At 49.6% G+C, this 15,096-nt stretch overlaps 1 protein-coding gene and 3 long non-coding RNA genes across 4 annotated transcripts in view; 1 reads left to right on the forward strand and 3 right to left on the reverse strand.

Annotated features, from left to right (window-relative positions):
• P2RY6 (pyrimidinergic receptor P2Y6) overlaps positions 1–8,647 on the reverse strand; it is a 47,678-nt gene extending 39,031 nt beyond the window's left edge. The window contains exon 1 of the mRNA XM_083436749.1: positions 8,537–8,647. The gene's annotated coding sequence lies outside the window, so the exon portion shown is untranslated. The remainder of the gene's footprint in view (positions 1–8,536) is intronic.
• LOC310675861 overlaps positions 1–15,096 on the reverse strand; it is a 187,243-nt gene that overhangs the window by 43,068 nt on the left and 129,079 nt on the right. The window lies entirely within an intron of this gene.
• The window catches only part of LOC310675886, a 217,881-nt gene that overhangs the window by 39,896 nt on the left and 162,889 nt on the right, over positions 1–15,096 (forward strand). The gene's annotated exons all lie outside the window — the stretch shown is intronic.
• LOC310675922 lies at positions 8,921–9,962 on the reverse strand. The gene is made up of 2 exons (XR_014510320.1): positions 9,579–9,962; positions 8,921–9,095 (listed from the first exon to the last, which is right to left on the reverse strand). It is a non-coding gene; the product is annotated as an uncharacterized lncRNA (long non-coding RNA).

Raw genomic sequence — 15,096 nt, forward strand, 5'->3', positions numbered from 1 at the left:
AAAAGCCAATGCAATTCTGGGCTGCATCAATAGGAGTATAGCATCTAGATCAAGGGAAGTAATAGTGCCACTGTATTCTGCTCTGGTCAGACCTCACCTGGAGTACTGTGTCCAGTTCTGGGCACCACAGTTCAAGAAGGACACTGACAAACTGGAACGTGTCCAGAGGAGGGCAACCAAAATGGTCAAAGGCCTGGAAACGATGCCTTATGAGGAACGGCTAAGGGAGCTGGGCATGTTTAGCCTGGAGAAGAGGAGGTTAAGGGGTGAAATGCTAGCCATGTTCAAATATATAAAAGGATGTCACATAGAGGAGGGAGAAAGGTTGTTTTCTGCTGCTCCAGAGAAGCGGACACGGAGCAATGGATCCAAACTACAAGAAAGAAGATTCCACCTAAACATTAGGAAGAACTTCCTGACAGGAAGAGCTGTTCGACAGTGGAATTTGCTGCCAAGGAGTGTGGTGGAGTCTCCTTCTTTGGAGGTCTTTAAGCAGAGGCTTGACAACCATATGTCAGGAGTGCTCTGATGGTGTTTCCTGCTTGGCAGGGGGTTGGACTCGATGGCCCTGATGGTCTCTTCCAACTCTATGATTCTATGATTCAAACCCTGACACCTGTGCAGATCCTGTTTTGCGCACAAAGAGTTAACTCCAACTCATTGGTGTGATTTATTGCTGCTCGCTCCTGAGCGAGACATCACAGTTCGTATATCTGCAAGAACCTGCACGTAGCTTTTAAAGACGCGCCGCCCACATCGAATGGCTTTTAAGAGAGGACGACTTTAGAGAAGAATCAGGGAATCTGCTCGAAGACATTAACAGGTCTGCTGAGCTGAGCATCCGTTTGCAACAGAAGCTTCTGGGAAGCCACAAATGGGACGTGCAAGCAAAGGACCCAGCCTTGTTTGTTTGTTCGCCCCACAACGAGCGGTATTCATGATGAATAGACTTAATTGAAAACATCTACCAATTAGCCCCTCCAGGCCCCGGTTGATTTCTTCGAAAAGTAATAGGCTTCTAAACCTTCTTTCCTTTTCCCTTCTTGGCTATTTCCAGCTCTGGGCTACACCCAAATAGCAGCAGCAAAGAAACCATTAGACAGATCTTAAGAAAAGGAGGAGAAAGGCTTTGCGTCTCTGCACCGATCAATGAGGGTTAACACACAATTGCGTAAACAAAGCTCTTCCCAGCAGAGCTTAGGAATCTGAACCCACCAGATACCTGTACTATTAAGTATTTGCACACATTCTGCCGAACGATCCTTTTCAACATTTCTTCCCCCTTGGGTCCCACTAACAATTAGTGGACACAATCCCTTTCAAGTCATCGACTCAGCCGCTACCACCAGGCAGGGAACAGGTGGCTATGGGTGGTTTTTACCGCACAGTGAATTTAGGCAGAAAAGAGGAAGAATAGCTTATAATTTCGTATTAGTGTCGTGCATTTTGCTGTTATTTATGCAGCCCTCTAGATCCCTGCAGATCAATTCATACCTTGGAGAACTTATGTGTTAATATTTGACAATACTGGCGTCAATCTGTTGTACAATTAAAACTTAACGAGCTGCTAAATCGTTCAAATCGTACCTATTCACCGAATTGTTGGAACTGAATTATTCATATGTGCTGATGTTTATTGCCAAACCTTTTAATTTTTACCCACGTGTTGGAAACCCAGTCTTACAGGACAGCTGCAAATAATTTTTATTATTATCAATAATAATATTTTTAGATATTTTAACTGGGTTTTAAAAAAAGTTTTCATGTGTATATTTATTAGTTGTTATTACGTTTCTATCCCAACTTTCCCCCAAGGAGCTCAGAGTGGCAGGCATCCTTTCTTCCTGTCTCTACTTTATCCTTACAACAACCTTGCGAGGCAGGGTAGGCTGTGAGACTGTGACTGACCTAAGCTGATAGCCCTGAGCAACTTTGGGAGGAAGGGCAAGGAATGTAAATAAATATAGGGTGGAATTCAGTGCAGCACTAAGCAGATAGTTCTGCCCGTGAAAGCATTTCACAGAACCATCCCTGCCTACTGTCCTGGAGGGGTGTGTGTCTCTTGACCCCACCCCAAAGCAAATTTTGGGAAGGTGCACAGGGTTGCTTGGGGGGGGGGAGCCCCTTTGTGCTTCCTGTTCAGGGAGGCAGGAGAGGATAAATTGTTTATTAATATCCTTCCTAGCTTGCACTTGCAATTTCTATAACTTAGCAGAGTTATACATTCCCCTTTTAAACGCACAGCGGATAGCTGGTTGCAGGCTTGTTAAAGCCTCTCGATATTAGATTCCTGGTAAGCTCCCTTATAAGGGATGCGGGTGGCGCTGTGGGTTAAACCACAGAGCCTAGAACTTGCTGATCACAAGGTCGGTGGTTCGAATCCCTGCGACGGGGTGAGCTCCCGTTGCTCAGTCCCAGCTCCTGCCAACCTAGCAGTTCGAAAGCACATCAAAGTGCAAGTAGATAAATAGGTACCGCTCCGGCGGGAAGGTAAACGGCGTTTCTGTGCGCTGCTCTGGTTTGCCAGAAGTGGCTTAGTCATGCTGGCCACATGACCCGGAAGCTGTACGCCGGCTCCCTAGGCCAGTAAAGCGAGATGAGCGCCGCAACCCCAGAGTCATTTTCTAGAATATTCCAGACCAGCCTCCGCTATCCTGCTGCCCTCCAGGCTTTCGGGGCTACAACTCCCATGACCCCAACATTGTACGGCCGTGCTGGCTGTGCCTGATGGGACCTGCAGTCTGAAGGGCATCAGGGTAGCAACAGCTGTTCCCGGCGATCATTTTCTGCTAAAGATGCCTTTGTTCTGCCAGCCTTGGGATGTGACCGCAGAACTTTCAGCAGATGAAAATCCACGTGGAGCTGCAATTGTGGCACACACAGCTCTCATCTGTTCGTTTCGCTACTAATGCAGGGAGACGGCAAAGTTTTTGTGGCTTGCCCCGGTTCACGGTCCCGCAGATGCTGCGGTGGGCCAGAGTGTGCGTGAACACACGCATGCGCAAACACTATTTCCGGCGCTCCTTCTGGCACGGAGGAGGCATGCCCAGCTTCCGATTGGCTCCAGGAGCTTCCTGCAGCGAATGGGAAGCCGGCCAGTGTCACGGAAGGCGGTCCCCACTCTCCTCTGCGCCGGTTTAGGGAGCCGACCGAGTGGGTGGCAGGGGTCCCCAAGCAGGTGGTGGGGGTCCATGGGCTCTGGTTATCTCCCGCTTGGACTACTGCAATGCGCACCTACCTTTGAAGGTGACCCGGAAACGACAACTAATCCAGAATGCAGCAGCTAGACTGGTGACTGGGAGCAGCTGCCGAGACCACATAAACCGGTCTTGAAAGACCTACATTGGCTCCCAGTACGTTTCCAAGCACAATTCAAAGTGTTGGTGCTGACCTTTAAAGCCCTAAACGGCCTCGGTCCAGTATACCTGAAGGAGCGTCTCCACCCCCATCGTTCTACCTGGACACTGAGGTCCAGCTCCGAGGGCCTTCTGGCGATTCCCTCTCTGTGAGAAGTAAGGATACAGGGAACCAGGCAGAGGGCCTTCTCGGTAGTGGCGCCCGCCCTGTGGAACGCCCTCCCACCAGATGTCAAAGAGAACAACAACTACCAGACTTTTAGAAGACATCTGAAGGCAGCCCTGTTTAGGGAAGCTTTTAATGTTTAACAGACTACTTTGTTGGAGTGGTTTCCCCAGCCACTCTGGGCAGGGTATAAATAATAAATTATTATTATTATTATTATTATTATTATTATTATTATTATTATTATTATGGGCCGGTTAAATGACCCCCATGGGCCTTAGGTTGCTGACCCCTGTACTAATGCATCAATTTCACATCAATATCGCGCTGGTCAAGAATTGCTCGAAAGAGAAAAGAGAGAAAGTCCCTGCAGAGATGGAGAAGCAGCCAGAGGAATGCTAATGGAAGTGCAAAATAAAGCTTTGCTTGAGAAGGGAGTTGAAAGGAGGAGGAGGAGGAGGAGATGCAGAAGAGGCAGGGAAAGCAGGAATCCGAGGGAGGGAGGGAGGGAGGGAGGGAGGGAGAGAGAGAGGAATCATACAATTGTATGGGACCACAACAGTCATCTATCCCAACTCCCTGCCATGCAGAAATCATTCACCCAACATGGGGCTCAAACCCACCAACACTGAGATTAAAAGCCTTGTGGTTTTCCATCCATTTGGGAGTCTCATGATCGACTGACTGAGCTCCCCCAGGTCAGCCCAGGGAGAGGGCAACCGGAGATGGAGGGATACGGGGAGGAAATTTCATTCAGTTCACACTAAATTGCACTTTCCAGAATAAGACGCAAACCAGAACGTAACCCTCCTTCCAAAATTGCGCTTAACCGAATTTTGCAACAGCCAAGTGCAAGAATTCATTCAAACACACACCCACACACCCACAGGTAAAGCAGGCATGAAACCACAGACACATATGTGTCTGGGTGTTTTAATAACCCAAATTGAGTGAACGATTATGAGTCACGGGGCTGTGGAGAGTGCAGGGATGCCAACTTGGCCCCATAACCGTTAGTGCCCAGGGCCTTGGATGCCATCCAGTGTGCATGGCCCTGGCACCAAAATTTCTGGGTGCCCGGCCCCTTCATGGGGAATTTTGTGGGTGCTCAGGCACCCAGGGCCCCAGGGAGTTTGCACCAATGGGAGACTGCATGTACAAACTGAACAGTTTGTTTTTTGGGTTGCTGTTTTGCTAATGTTGTTCATATTCTTTTACAGATCATAAACACTGTATTGAGATGGAGGATGCATTTAGAGAATAGTGATGAGCTTTTTTTTGTATCTCCACGCCTGGTCCTATTTTCAAGTTATCAGAAGCAGCGCCCAATTTATGCAAATTGCATAAACTAAAAAACACACTGTCTGAAAACCTTGGTGTTTCCCAAATCCATTGCAAATCCCGTTCAGTGGGGGAACTCAAAGTTCCAGTCTGAAGGGAGTATGAGCTACCCACTGTCAAGACATGCTAGCATAATTTTTCAAACTTCCGTTCCCATATTTTGCTTTCCTGAACTAAGCAATGCTGCCAAAGCACTGAGATACTTTTGATATCTATCTATCTATCTATCTATCTATCTATCTATCTATCTATCTATCTGAGGGACGCGGGTGGTGCTGTGGGTTAAACCACAGAGCCTAGGACTTGCCAATCAGAAGGTCGGCGGTTCGAATGCCTGTGACGGGGTGATCTCCCATTGCTCGGTCCCTGCTCCTGCCAACCTAGCAGTTCGAAAGCACGTCAAAGTGCAAGTAGATAAATAGGTACTGCTCTGGCGGGAAGGTAAACGGCATTTCTGCACGCTGCTCTGGTTCGCCAGAAGCGGCTTAGTCATGCTGGCCACATGACCCGGAAGCTGTACGCCGGCTCCATTGGCCAATAAAGCGAGATGAGCGCCGCAACCCCAGAGTCGGCCACAAATGGACCTAATGGTCAGGGGTCCCTTTACCTTTATCTATCTATCTATCTATCTATCTATCTATCTATCTATCTATCTATCATCTATCTATCTATCTATCTATCTATCTATCTATCTATCTATCATCTATCTATCTATCATTCCAGGGTCCCCCCCCATAACTCCGTGGGCACCATTGCAATTCTAAGAGAACGAGGGAGGCGTTCAGGCTGAGTTCTAGAAAAACAGTACTCTTTTCTAAAAGTTTTACTAAGCAGATTATGAGGGATCTTGACTATTGGGGGGGGGGGCGTCTTCTAAATGTCCAAAATGCCAGCGCTTCCAAACTTATATAGATAGTGTTATGCCTCTGTGGGTGCTAAGTAACAGGCATCCACACTCTGTAATTCTTCTCTCTTCAGAGGTTGCAGGGCTCCATAAATTCCTCCCCCCCCCTCAAAAATATGTTGGCCTCCATCCCTGCCTCCGAGGCTGTTATGATATCCACTTCCAGGCAGAGGAACACAAAGCATATATACCGATCCTTAGATAACCCAGCGCTCTGATTCCACCCAGCTGCTATTTCGAAAAGTGTTTGAGTTTGGAGAAGAGAGAGCTTTTGCTAAACTAACGGCTCGGAAGAGCATTGCTGTTGTTTAGTCGTGTCCGACTGTTTGTGACCCCATGACCCAGAGCACACCAGGCCCTCCTGTCTTCCACTGCCTCCCGCAGTTTGGTCAAACTCATGCTGGTAGCTTCGAGAACACTGTCCCACCATCTCGTCCTCTGCCGTCCCCTTCTCCTTGTGCCCTCCATCTTTCCCAACATCAGGGTCTTTTCCAGGGAGTCTTCTCTTCTCATGAGGTGGCCAAAGTATTAGAGCCTCAGCTTCAGGATCTGTTCTTCCAGTGAGCCCTCAGGGCTGATTTCCTTCAGAATGGATCGGTTTGATCTTCTTGCAGTCCATGGGACTCTCAAGAGTCTCCTCCAGCACCAGAATTCGAAAGCATCCATTCTTCGGCGATCAGCCTTCTTTATGGTCCAGCTCTCACTTCCATACATCACTACTGGGAAAACCAGAGCTTGAACTAGACGGACCGGCAAGCCACTCCAGTATCCCTGCCAAGAAAACTCCACGGAAGAGCATAAGGCGTGCTAACTGGCCCATCTAGTCCAGCATCCTCTTCTCACGGTGGCCGACCAGGGAAACCCGCAAGCAGCCTTTCAGCATGAGAGCAACTCTCCCCTCTTGCGGTTCCCAGAAACTGATGTTCATAAGCATTGCTGCTTCCATGTGGTGGCAGAGCACAGCCCTTATGGCTAGGAGCCATCAATGGCCCTCTCCTCCATGTATTTGTGTAACCCAGGCATCAAGGTTGGAGGCCACCATTGTCTCCTGTGGCAGTGAGTTCCACAGTTTAACTCAATTATGTTAACTCAAAGGTGCCTCCCTTTGGCATTCCACGGACTACATATTGATTTGAGATGGATGTTGAGCCAGAGGCTCAGAGAGGCATCTTATCTATATCTGAGGACAGAGAGATCCCTCAAGGTTCTTTTCTTCGCTTGAAAGGAGCAGTGTGGGTTGCATGAGGACCAGTCCCTTGAGAGAGGAAGAGTTTAATGCTTTCCCTTGAGCCCATTCTCAAATTCACGTCCTTCCTTCAAGCTGCAAGGAAGAAACAGGTATGCCCTGAGTGCTCCCTGGAAAGACAGATCGTGAAGCTGAGGCTCCAAGACTTTGGCCACCTCATGAGAAGAGACGACTCCCTGGAAAAGACCCTGATGTTGGGAAAGATGGAGGGCACAAGGAGAAGGGGACGGCAGAGGACGAGATGGTTGGACAGTGTTCTCGAAGCTACCAGCATGAGTTTGACCAAACTGCGGGAGGCAGTGGAAGACAGTAGTGCCTGGCGTGCTCTGGTCCAGGGAGTCACGAAGAGTCGGACACGACTAAAGGACTAAACAACAACAACAAAACACCTGCCTGGAAACCAAACCAAACCCAGAGGTAATAGTAGCCAGGAGGGGAAAGGGTTAACCCCCTGGTCCCCACAGCTTCTCTCCCCCTCCTCTCCCTTCAAGTAGAGAAAAAGACACAGGGGCTTTGCGATCAGATTTTCTGACATCACATAGCTTGGCACTTCAATGCAGCGCTAAAGCTGTTAAATTCATTTGGCAACGGTGGCATCAAATTTCTGTGCAACCCCCCCCCCCACGAAAAACCAGAAAGACTTTCCAAAACCTATGACGGACCAGGTCAGCAGGCTGTTGGTCTGTTTTGTCTAGCCGGGTTCACTCTGGGGGGCTTTGGGGTCTGGGAGAGAGGCAATTCCCACCACCGTGGTTCCCCTTTTCACGGGAGATGCTGGACTGATGCTCAAACAAGACTGGGATATGAGAAGCCCAGGTCAGACCATTTGCCTATTGAATCCAAAAATGGCAGGAGGAGCTGTGGTGGTGGCAGAATGTAAGGAGCTGCCTTCTAGACCGCTTGCAGCTGTCCATGGTCTCAACCTGGAGCATGGCGGATGGGTGGTCTTCCCCCATTACTTACTGCCTGATCTCTGAAGCCGTAGTCGATGCCAGACCTTGAACCTGAGACGTTCTGCAGTCAGAGCAGGTGCTCCACCAATAAGAGGAAGCTCGAATCCTTGACCAGCCAATCTACTCTCTTCAGGGTCTCAGGCAAAGAGACAGAGCTATCTCCCATCCCTTGACCCTCTTAGAACTGGAGATCTCCAGGACTGAACCCGGGGCCTTCTGCAAGCCCAGCAGCTGTCCTGACACCAAGTCTCTCTCTTAACAAAGCAACGTGAATAATGCCGTTTGGGGCTCTTGATTTTGTCTAAGAGGCTTTTCTGCAGTTAGGTGCCTAATCAAAAGACCAGTCAATCAATTATAATTATGGAGACGTAACGCTCAGTCTGTAAGCGACTTGGAACCACAGAAGGCAAGGGGCGTCTCTGGAAAGGCACCCACCCACCCAACCTTCCCCAACCCCGGGTCTTTGGGGCACCCTTCTCCAAAGAGGGTGGGGGGGTTTCCAGCTGAAGCAAACGCAGGCAGCCCCAGGCGAGGTCCGGCTCCCCTCCTCTCCCTCCCAGGCAGCCTTACCGGATCGTGTCCTCCTCTTCCTCCGGGCTGCGGGGGTCTCTCTCTCTCCTGGCTGGAGGCGCGAGCCAGCCTCCTCGCCGGCGCGTGGGAACCTGCGCTGCGCTCTGGCTCCGGGAAGCGGCGCGCGGGGCGGGCAGCAGGGAAGGCGGTGGGGAGGGAGGGCAGACACGCCCCGGGCCAGCCCTCCAAGCCCGCCCTGTCGGAGGCTCCCGCTGCTGCCTCGCTCCTGCAGCCGCCACCTTCCGTTGACACCTGCTCCACGTCCATCCCGGGGACCTCTAACCAGATCTCCATCCCCTTTGGGATGTCAGGGGCGCGCGCCTTTGGAAAAGGGGAGGAGGATGAGTTCAGAAGCGGGGTAATTTTAACCCACAATTCCCTAAATTACCATACGATCATCTGTATTGTCATTGTCCCATACAGAACAACGAAACTGAAAAAATCTGCATCAGACATTCAGAAACCAACAAGCCTGCTATCCCAGCTATCCCAGCCTGGTTAGCCCCCTAAAAACTCTGATACCCCATAATTAAATACAATATACTCCCATAGAGACTACCTTAAAGGTAAAGGGTAAAGGGACCCTGACCGTTAGGTCCAGTTGTGACTGACTCTGGGGTTGCGGCGCTCATCTCGCTTTATTGGCCGAGGGAGCCGGCGGACAGCTTCCGGGTCATGTGGCCAGCATGACTAAGCCGCTTCTGGCGAACCAGAGCAGCGCATGGATACGCCGTTTACCTTCCCGCCGGAGTGGTACCTATTTATCTACTTGCACTTTGACATGCTTTCGAACTGCTAGGTTGGCAGGAGCTGGGACCGAGCAATGGGAACTCACCCCGTCGCGGGGATTTGAACCGCTGACCTTCTGCTTGGCAAGTCCTAGGCTCTGTGGTTTAACCCACAGCGCCACCCACATCCCTAGAGACTACCTTAAAAAGGTAAAGGGACCCCTGACCATTAGGCCCAGTTGTGACTGACTCTGGGGTTGTGGCGCTCATCTCGCTTTATTGGCCAACGGAGGCGGCGTACAGCTTGAGACTACCTTACACTGCGTTTAAAACCAAATTCGCATTTGGATAGAAGCTGTTTCTCAGGCGGATAGTCCTAGTCTTTATAACCCTGTACCTTCTTCCAGAAGGCAGAAGCTGAAAGAGATCATTTCCGGGGTGCGCACTATCCTGCGCTATCTCTGCAGCTTTCTTATGGCACCTGGAAGCATAGATTTGATCCAAGGTGGGAAGAGTGCACCCAATTATTCTCTCCGCAGTCTTTACAACCCTGGACAGCATTGTTTTTTCCCTGGCCGTGCAGCTCCCAAACCACACACACAGACCGTAAGTTAATACACTCTCAACAGTCCAATGGTAACATGCCATCAACAGGTCATGTTGCTCTCAGTTGCAAGGGTGCCAACTTGAATAAAATATTGGGGGGCGGGGGGGGGTCCCCAAGTAAGCCCTGCATAATCGATCACATGACCACATGGCACACAGGTACTATTTTAATGGCAATGCCCACTAGCTATGGGGCGGTGGGGGTGGGGGCATGGCGGCTCATCGACGTAGCCCCCCATCAATAAAAACCTATAAAATACTGTATTTTTTGCTCTATAAGACTCACTTTTTCCCTCCTAAAAAGTAAGGGGAAATGTGTGTGCGTCTTATGGAGCGAATGCAGGCTGCGCAGCTATCCCAGAAGCCAGTACAGCAAGAGGGATTGCTGCTTTCACTGCGCAGCGGTCCCTCTCGCTGTTCTGGCTTCTGAGATTCAGAATATTTTTTTTCTTGTTTTCCTCCTCCAAAAACTAGGTGTGTCTTGTGGTCTGGTGCGTCTTATAGAGCGAAAAATACGGTACTTAACTAGCTGAGGTTCTCCCCCCGCCCAACATAAAGCTTGCCCCTGCTAACATAAATCCTGGCTACGCCCATGAGGTGGCCCCCTCAAATGTTTCATAATGGGAGGGGGGTTGGCGAAGATCCCTTTGGCCCCTAGGAGGTGGCTCCTATGCTCTGTGGCGAGGGGGGCAGCTTGAATAATATATGGGGGGCAGGTAACCCCCCCCCCACATAATAATAATAATCAGTGCTTTTTTTCAGGGGGTAGTATGGCACGTCTTTTTCTTGTTGTTAAAAAGTGTGGCACTTACGGTAACAACTTCACAGTCAGTACTGCAGAGTCGTAGCTACAAGAGGTTTTTGGCAGGGTTTTTTGTGTGCCCCAGAGGGTCGCCACTTGAGGCTCACAGCCTGCATGCATGCGTGTGTGTGTGTGTGTGTGTGTGTGTGCGCATGCAAATGTGTGTTGTGGGGTACCAAAGTGAGTCTTTGACCTGGGTGAACTAAAGCCTGGCTTTGCCCCTGAGTGCCAGCACTTATTTTTCTAGGGGAAAAGCACTGATAATAATGATAATGATGATGGTGATAAAAATAATAAATAATAATAATAATAATAATAATAATAATAATAATAATAATAATACCCCATCCATCTGGCAGGTTGTCCTAGCCACCCTGGGCGGCTTCCAATACAAAAGAACATAATAAAACATCAATCATTAAAAACTTCCTGGTACAGGGCTGTTCTCAGATGTCTTTTCAAAGTTGCGTAGTTCTCGACATGGCACATACACACCATTTGAATGGCAATGCCCATCAAGGTGGTTTTTTTTTTGGGGGGGGCCCTCAAATATTTTATTGGGGGCCCCAAGTTGGCTTCTATGCTAAGATGGATCTTTTTTTAGCAGGGGTTATTCGGGTGGCCTTTTGTATATGGTAACTTTGCTGCTGTTTTTATTGGTTATCTTTTTAGTAATGATTTATTGCAATTTTGAATTGCTGCTGAATTATTACATGGGATCGTGGAACTGTAGCATTGAAAGGGACCCTGGGGGTCATCCAGTCCACCCCCCTGCAATGCAAGACTCACCGCTTGTAGTCCAGAACATCTGTAGGGTCAGAGGTTGATGAAGGCTGTGATAATATACCCATTTCCCAGCATAACCACCCTACTTGAGCTTCTTGAGCAACGCAGCCCAAGTCAGGCCAATTCAGGGCAGGTGGGTTTGGTCTTCAGATTGACTCTCAGTGCCTGGGTTCCAGTTGCTGCCGTTTCCGGCTCCACGTGGAAGTTTGTTGCTACACTTGTGTTGAATGCTAGCACAGGCCACTGTGGGGCAGAAGGGGGCACGATGTTTCTGTGTCCTGACCATATCTTTAAAAATGTAGTATAAACCCCGACAACTGGGAAACACTGACCTGCGAGCGCTCCAATTGGAGAAAAGTCTTTACCAAAGGTGCCATGGGTTTTGAAGACACTCGAACTCAGGACACAAGGGAGAAACATGCTAAGAGGAAGGCACGCTTGGCAAACCCTCACCGTGATCAACTCCTGCCCGGAAACCTATGTCCCCACTGTGGAAGTTCGTGTGGATCCAGATTTGGCCTCCACAGTCCCTTACGAACTCACTGCTAAAACCCTGTTTTGGAAGACAATCTTACTCATGGGTAGGCAAACTAAGGCCCGGGGGCCGGATTGGGCCAAATCGCTTTCTAAATTTGGCCTGTGGATGGAATCAGTGTGTTTTTACATGAGTAGAATGTGTGCTTTTATTTAAAATGCACCTCTGGGTTATTTGTGGGACCTACCTGGTGTTTTTACATGACTAGAACGTGTGCTTTTATTTAAAATGCTTCTCTGGGTGATTTATGGGGCATAGGAATTTGTTCATTCCCCCCCCCATATAATCCGGCCCCCCACAAGGTCTGAGGGACAGTGGACCGGCCCCCTGCTGAAAAGCTTTGCTGACCCCTGATCTTACTCGATTACGAGTGATCACAGAAGAAGAAGAAGAAGAAGAAGAAGCATAGAAGAGTTGAGAGGAAACACAAGGGTCATCTAGTCCAACCCCCTGCAATGCAGGAATCTCTTTGCCCAATGTGGGACTCGAACCCATGACCCATGCTCTACCAACTGAGTTACCCCAGCAATTTTATGGACAACACTCTCCTGGGCTCCTTGCCTCCTGCCTGTCCTAACAACAAATGTTTGGGGGACGTTGGTTTCCCAAATAACATTAGTTATTGTCAACATGCTTAGTGTTGCTATCGTCAACAGATACAACCTTGTTTTGGGAGCAGGTTATCTGAAGGATCACCTTCTACCATAAGTATGTACCTGCCTGGTCCTTTGATCTTCACCGGTGCCCCACTGAAGTTAGCCAGGTGCCCTCTTAGGAGAAGGCCTTTTCGGTGGTGGCACCCTATTTGCGGAATCGCCTCCCCACAGAGAAGCTCGCTAGGCATGGTGTTTTCACCACCGGTGAAAGCCTTTTAAGCCTCCGATTTAATTTCAACGGTACCTTTTTAGAAAAACTTAGGCTGGGTGTGTGTCAGGTTTCTGTCGCATAAAGCCTTGAGATTCCCAGAAATCAGCGCAGCTCAAAGAGGTCCCTTGCAAACCACCCCAATGACATCTGCAGACTTGGTTGGGCTGCTTTCAATTCGAAATTAAATCCAAATATTAACACGGCCCAAAGTCATGCAGTTTAATGCGCTTAACGGCACAGCGGACAGTGAACAATCAGTGACGCAAACAGTCAGCAAAATTCATCCCTGCTGATGCAAGCCGAGCGCATTATCGCCTCGCATTTCGTCCCTGATTCAGTTTCCTACTGCCTCTAGGTTGGGTGTTTTGGCACAGTTCCTTGGGAAACCGTTCCATACATTTGAGCCAGGAAGTGCCCCCTGATAATAATCCACACTCTTGTTTTTCCCCCAGGAGGCCTATATACAATGCGCTCATCCTTCGCAGGCTCAGAGGGTCTAGACTCTGCAGACTCAATGCCCACTGTTTATCTTTCCAGCGTGAAAATATGCAGACCCACATTTTTAGCAAGTCCTCGGAATCTAGAGCACCCAGAGGCAGCTTCCCATGAGGTCAGATTTTACGACAATCCAAATGGGGTGGGAAGAATGTGAAGCCACAATGGGATATCAGCTTTGGCTTGTGGATGCACTGCTTGGCACGAGAGATTTTGTTTCGGGTCCCTGCTTTCTTCTAAGGGACGCAGGTGGCGCTGTGGTCTAAACCACTGAGCCTATTGGGCTTGTTGATCGGAAGGTTGGCGGTTCGAATCCCTGTGACGGGGTGAGCTCCCGTTGCTCGGTCCCAGCTCCTGCCTACCTAGCAGTTCAAAAACACACCAGTGCAAGTAGATAAATAGGTATCACTGTGGTGGGAAGGTAAACGGCGTTCCGTGTGCTCTGCTTTCCGTCACGGTGTCCCATTGCGCCAGAAGCAGTTTAGTCCTGTTGGCCACATGACCTGGAAAGCTGTCTGCGGACAAACGCCGGCTCCCTCGGCCTGAAAGCGAGAGCGCCGCAACCCCACAGTCGCCTTTGAGTGGACTTAACTGTCCAGGGGTCCTTTACCTCCTGTGCACAGCAATTTATAGTGACTTCAGGTCCACAGGTGGACAGAGTTTAGCCCTGGTTGACTGCTCACGTGACACACAGTGGTACCTTGGGTTACATACGCTTCAGGTTACAGACGCTTCAGGTTACAGACGCTTCAGGTTACAGACGCTTCAGGTTACAGATTTCACTAACCCAGAAATAGTATCTCGGGTTAAGAACCTTGCTTCAGGATGAGAACAGAAATTGTGCTCTGGCGGCGCGGCGGCAGCGGGAGACTCCATTAGCTAAAGTGGTGCTTCAGGTTACGAACAGTTTCAGTTTAAGAATGGACCTCTGGAACGAATTAAGTACTTAACCCAAGGTCCCACTGTACTCTGAAGGAGTAACAGCAATGAGGTTGCCCTGTTGTTCATCGGACAGAAGACGGAACCTGGACTCAAATTTACAAGCACCTTTTGGTCCTGCAGTATATTAAGATGCTTCTCGCGGGTGGCGCTGTGGGTTAAACCACAGAACCTAGGACTTGCTGATCAGAAGGTCGGCGGTTCGAATCCCAGTGATGCGGTGAGCTTCCGTTGCTCGGTCCCTGCTCCTGCCAACCTACCAGTTCGAAAGCACATCAAAGTGCAAGTAGATAAATAGGTACCATTCTGGCGGGAAGGTAAACGGCGTTTCTGTGCGCTGTTCTGGTTTTGCCAGAAGCGGCTTAGTCCTGCTGGCCACATGACCCGGAAGCTGTACGCCCGCTCCCTCGGCCAATAAAGCGAGATGAGCGCCGCAACCCCGGAGTCAGCCAGGACTGGATCTAATGGAGGAGGAGGAGGAGTAGTTTGGACTTGATATCCCGCCTTTCACTCCCCTTAAGGAGTCTCAATGTGGCTAACAATCACCTTTCCCTTCCTCCCCCACAACAAACACTCTGTGAGGTGAGTGAGGCTGAGAGACTTCAGAGAAGTGTGACTGGCCCAAGGTCACCCAGCAGCTGCATGTGGAGGAGCAGGGAAGCGAACCCGGTTCACCAGATTATAAGTCCACCGTTCTTAACCACTGCACCACGCTGGCTCTCCAGGGGTCCCTTTACCTTTACCTAGCCCTGCAAGTTGTGTATCTCCCTTTACAGCTCTGTTCCTAGGAACTTGAGATGCT

The sequence above is a fragment of the Podarcis tiliguerta genome (genome assembly GCF_965153285.1).
Source record: "Podarcis tiliguerta genome assembly, chromosome: 4".
Taxonomy (NCBI): Eukaryota; Metazoa; Chordata; class Lepidosauria; order Squamata; family Lacertidae; genus Podarcis; species Podarcis tiliguerta.